A 6,043-nucleotide genomic window follows, 5' to 3' on the forward strand; every position below is an offset into this window, starting at 1 on the left:
AAGAACCAAGTGTTGATTGAAAACAAACTTCTGTTTGTTCACTTGAGTAGTAACGAATTCAGTCTTCTGTTTATAATCAATTTGCAAGTGGAGTATAGTCACAGATGGAGCACGTGTAACCAGGCACGGGTATCTCCACGCTAATGAACAAAGGAAAAAGCTTACATTTATAGACTGTTTTCTTATTAAACTGGAGCCGGCTTTGCCTAATATGGTAGTCTCTGGCTACTGCATAATCCAGAGACACAAGTTTACATCAGCAACACATTTAGAAGCATTGTGGCCTGGCTACGGTGATCATAAACCACTAGTTCTGGACTTATCTTATCCAAACAATATTTCTAATCCATTTATTTATGAATATCGAAGCCTGTTTGGTCGCAAAACACCAGCTGTTGCTAAGTGAAATCTGTCTCTCTCTCTCTCCCTAATAATACGAACCACATTTTTCCCTCTATCGAATGAATGAAACATAAACCCCTTTCAGAAGCTGAATTAACCAGGGTCCACGTGTCAACCTGTCCCACAGGTTTTTTTATGGGTTACATTACCTGTTGACAAAGTGTTTTATATCTTTTTTTGTCTTTACTAATCCTGGTTTCCTCTCAGCGTCCTTCCCTTTTCTTATATTTTCAATGTCCCTTATTGACTTCCTTACAGCATAATGCAATGACCAGAATCCCTGAAGCTATTATCCGTGCTATCACCAATCCCAGCTAGAACAATCTAACTAGATGCTACTTTCCACCATTCCTGATTCTCATGTCTCGGGATTGCCCGTTCTGTCTCTCTCTTCCTCTATATGATTTGCACTGTGTGTTTCTGGGATGTCCTAATTCGCTGAATTATGAGCTTTAAAGCCAGAAACAGGGAGAATATAGTGTCCTATATGTGGAATGACTCGAATGGCTTCATCCTCCAGAGGCAGTCTCATCTGCAGATAAGTTGCGTTATGATGATGTACCAGAACCAATGTTTAGCACCGATACATGTGTTCCTCGGTGGAATCAAGCTAAAGTGATGTTCTAGTATGGGGCATCGGGTTGAACCCACAGTCATATACGTGACAGTAGTAGTCACACAATACTGTCCTTTTCCTTTATACACGGTATTAGTTTGGCCTTCGCCCCATTTATTTATTTCAATCTGGCATTCTGGAGATCCTTTGTCGAGGGTGAACCCACAAGCTGGAACATCTACAAACCCATGTTGTCCCTTTCAGAGTACAACACTGCATATCTGGTGCTATCCAAGTTCCTCCCCTCTCAATCAGATATCTTGGATATTCCTCATACTGTTTATGGATCGGACCTAACTCAGTCTTCCACCCTTGCAAACGATTCTACCCTATACACCGTCCAAGGTTCCGTTTCATTTTCATTTTTCCTCAGCAAAGGCAAGATCAATCCCACTGGTCTAATATCTTCACTTCTTTCTTCTTCCCTGGGGGTCAAAATCCCCATTCCTATTGGCTGCATCACATCAAAGCCTATGACTTGGTTCCCCTCAGTTTTCTCAGTTGTTCTTCATGAATAAACAAAGGGATTTGATTACTCTCTCTCTTGTCCAGTCCCTTCTGTACCACATTCATCATAAATGTCACAGAGGCTACACACAATACCACCAGTAAGACACATCGTGTTCCCATTCACTTTCTATATCTATTCTGTTTACTCCTGCTAACCTTGCTGTGGCTCCTATTCTGAGCTATCCTGTCAGCTCTCATTTTCCTTGTGATTTAAACTGATTCTCCTTGTGTTCCCCATCTTCCTCATCCCTTGGTTCCTGTTTTCTATTCTTTACTAACACATCCTTTACTAATTCTCTTCCCATTTTATCTATTAACTGTGAATATCTCCCTTCACATAATCTAGTTGATAGATTCAAGCTCATGTTTAAAACTTTTGATTTCAATGAACAATTTAAAAACACACATTGTTATATAATACATTTCCTGATTGTTACTTCTAGTCCATTAAAATGTGAGTTCTTTTACTGGATCGGACAGGTCGAGTTATTTTTGTGAGGTGGGATGTCATTTTATTTAAGTCCCACATATGATGATCACTATCAGCATTTGTACTTGGCAAACCAATAGTTAACATTACTGATCAACATACAACATTTCTTACTTTAAAATAATCTGCTATCATTATCTTTTAAGTTTGTATTGAAGTATTTGATAATGTTCTTGAATTACTTATTGCCCTGGAGTGATACTAACTCTTTAAGTGAACACTATTAATTTAATGTTTGGGGTCAGGATGTGTCCTTACCCACCTGGTTCAGGGGAGACTTCCTGGTCTCCCAATCTTCCCAAGGAGCACGCTTTAGGGTTCTTTCTCCATTACCACTAAAATTATGCTTTTGAGGGTCTATACCTCGGTTTATCACAGATTCCAAAACTAACCCTTTTGAGGTCCTCTGCTTCCTCCTGGAGATCGCCTCTCACTTGGATCCATGTTTTGTTATGGAACCTGTAAGGTCTGGCCTCCTTATCTCCCACCTTCAGCTTGTAGCTGATCTGTACACAGCCATGGCCACCTTTTCCAGACAGAGACCGGCTGACTTTTTTTGTTTTTAGCCTCTCTCCAAGCTTTCTTTGTTCAGTACTTAGTGGAGGCCTTGAAACTGACGACCATTCCAGCTGTAAGGAAATCCTAATTTGGTCAGCATTCTCGCTAATGTTAATTCTAATGCCTCTGACAGGTAGCAGTGTGTTTAACTCTATCCGGATTATTTCAAAGTCGGTTTCTCTATGGAGATTGTGTCACGGCCTTGATGGTTTAAAATGTGTTCTCACTCTCCTGAGCCACATTAGCCATTTCATGTTGTGCTGTTGTCGATAACTGAGCATGCCTGAGACTCGTTCACACACACACGCAGCGGTATCCTAGAATCATGCCACATGTGACATCTGATCCAAGCCATTTGAGGTGATCTTATCAAAAGATCGTGGGGTGTCTGAAGATCTTTGCTCATCTCCCTCTGCACGGTCCCGATGTCTCGGGTAGTGGCCAGGCGATCAAATTCAGTTTTCTTATTGTTCAGTATAGGCAATGACACAAACATCTCAGAGAAATATTAGCAATTTCCTACACTTCCCTGACTTTAACAAGAATTTACATTACCACCAGATTGTACCCAGGTGATTTATAACAATTCGCACAGGAACAATGAGTTAAGAAACATTTCTATTTGGAGGTGTAACTTTCCTGTTTTCCTCTTATATCCTCACTCATTTCCTCTCATTACATTTTATACAGTGTTCACCATTTCATTCATGAGCCCGGAGGAACTTTACTGTCGAATACAATATTATCATACTGTCTTTAAACATCGATCAAACATTCCCACTTGGTCCAAGTTTTGACCCAGTTTCTTTGTTTAATTTAATTTAACCGAACTTCTTCTTGGACCTTTTATTCTCCAAAATATGCCAGAGAGCAATTCAGTCTCCAAGAGGAAGGATGTTAGTTACCTTTAGCATAACAGTCGCCCCCAAAACTTATTTCTGAATACATAGTTTGGACAGAACCACAGAGATGGGACTTTTTCAAAAATAAAACTTAATTATCTCAATTTTCAGCTAAATTTTCCTTCCCATGTGTTTTGACCAGCGAAGCTTAGCAATATATATAAAATCAGTTTTAATTTCACAAACAAATTATGCCCAGACTTTGTCATTTTACAAAGAAGACAAAAGTAACAATTGCGTTTGGATGCAGGTCATTTATCTTCCCCTTCGAGCAGTGTGACTTGGACAATAGGATTACATCGGATATACGACACAGAAACAGGCCATTCGGCCCAACCAGTCCATGCCGGCGTTTATGCTCCACTCGAGCCTCCTCCCTTCTTTCCTCATCTAACTATATCCACATAACCCTCTATTCCCTTCTCCCTCATATACTTGTCTAGCCTCCCCTTAAATGCATCGATACTATTCGCTTCAACCACTCCCTGTGGCAGTGAGTTCCACATTCTCACCACTCTCTGGGCAGAGGTTTCTTCTGAATTCCCTATTTGATTTCTTGGTGACTATCTTGTGCTGATGGCCTCTAATTATGCTGGACCCCACAAGTGGAAACACTGTGTCTACTCTATCAAAACCTATCATTTTAAAGACATTAGGTCACCCCTCAGCCTTCTTTTTTCAAGAGAAAAGAGACTTTGCCTGTCCATCCTTTCCCGATAGGTATACACTCGCCTTTCTGGCATCATCCTTGTAAATCTTCTCTGCACCCTCTCCAGTGCCTCCATATCCTTTTTATAATATGGTGACCAGAATTGCACACACAAAGTCTAACCAAGGTTCGATACAAGTTTCGCATAACTTCACCACTTTTCCATTCTGCAACAATTCAATTCTGTAACAATCGATCCCAATAATTTAACTCAATACTTTAAATTCTTAAGTCCAACTTTGTCAGCATGCTGCAACATTCGATGTCTGCAGATAACTGGAGATAATTTTGTTTTAACTGCTGGATCTTTTGCTATTCCATCAACCGCTTATCCAACTGGAACTGGCATTGCCGAATATGGTAGTCTTTGGCTCCGGCATAGTCCAGAAACACGAGTCTGCATTTTCTTCAACATACATCAACAATATTCGAAGCACGTAAAACACTGGTCTTCCTGTGGCAAGCACAAACCACTAGTCTCTGAACTTTTCTTATTCGAACATAATATTTCTAATCTAAACATTCTATGATGAAAATATCCACGGCCAGTTGGTTGCAAATACCAACTGTTGCTCAGTGAAATCTCTCTCTAATGATAACAACCACATTTTCCCCGATATGGAATGAACTAAACATGAACACCTTTCAGAAGCTGAATTAACTGAGTTCCCGATGCCAACACCACTCTCATCTTCCATTCACTTCAACTGAAAGGAAAATGCCAGATTGTATCAGTCGGGATTTGAAAGATATTTACAACAGATGCTAGATATTCTTAGAGTTAGCATTGTTCTCTATTCTGTCTACTCGAGGAGTTTGATAACAGGCTTTCTCCTGTGAATGTAGAGCTGGAATATTGGACCGGGATATATTTACTTGTTCATCTTGTTGACTCAAAACCGTTACCAATTATTTCATGTGATCTGTATTTTCTTAAATACATTTCCTGAATAAATTCAGATTTAAATTGAACCCAGGTTTGCAGGCGTGATGCTCTATTCACACATCGAAGGTGAGAGAGATGCTGTGGGGCACACGCTAAGTCCAGTATCTGAAAGTGATTCACAGACTGGGTTTTGTGTTCAGGGCTCCCAGGCATGTTACCGACACCTTCCCACAATACCAAGGCTAGGAGAGGCACTCTGGAAGGTAAGGGGAACTGGCATTTGTCCACGAGAGTAACCGAAGGTATGAGAACTGAAATAATCCAGAGTTCGAATGGAGAAAAGGCCCCAAAATAACAGGACATCAATTAGTTTCCTCTTATCTTGGAACATTAAATGTCGACACACTCTGTTATTGAAACATCAAATATTATATTCCAGCCCAGTTATAGGGTTATTATCATCAGAAACAAACTTCAACTGTCGTAATGGACACGATTCAGTCGGGATGTGATTAACAGCAGCAATGATAGCAGAATCGAACCACTGCAGTCACTTGTGAACTCGCTGGTGTGTCAGCAGGCGGGATGACACAGTGAATCCCTTCCCACACTCCGAGCAGGTGAACGGCCTCTCCCCAGTGTGAACTCGCTGGTGTATCACCAGGCTGGATGACTGAGTGAATCGCTTCCCACACACGGGGCAGGTGAATGGCCTCTCCCCAGTGTGAATGTGTTGATGAATTTTCAGCGCAGACGGGTGTGCTTCCGTCTCTCCAGGTTGGATGATCAGTTGAAGCCTCCTCCACACACAACACGTTTACAGTTTCTCCCCGTTGTGAATGGTGCGATGGTTTTTCAGGCTGTGTAACTGGTTAAAGCTCTTTCCACAATCAGTGCACTGAAACACTCACTCGGGTGTGTGTGTCTCAGTGCTTTTACAGTCACATTGATGTTTGTAATCTTTCCCCAC

The sequence above is a fragment of the Pristiophorus japonicus genome, chromosome 23 (genome assembly GCF_044704955.1).
Source record: "Pristiophorus japonicus isolate sPriJap1 chromosome 23, sPriJap1.hap1, whole genome shotgun sequence".
Taxonomy (NCBI): Eukaryota; Metazoa; Chordata; class Chondrichthyes; family Pristiophoridae; genus Pristiophorus; species Pristiophorus japonicus.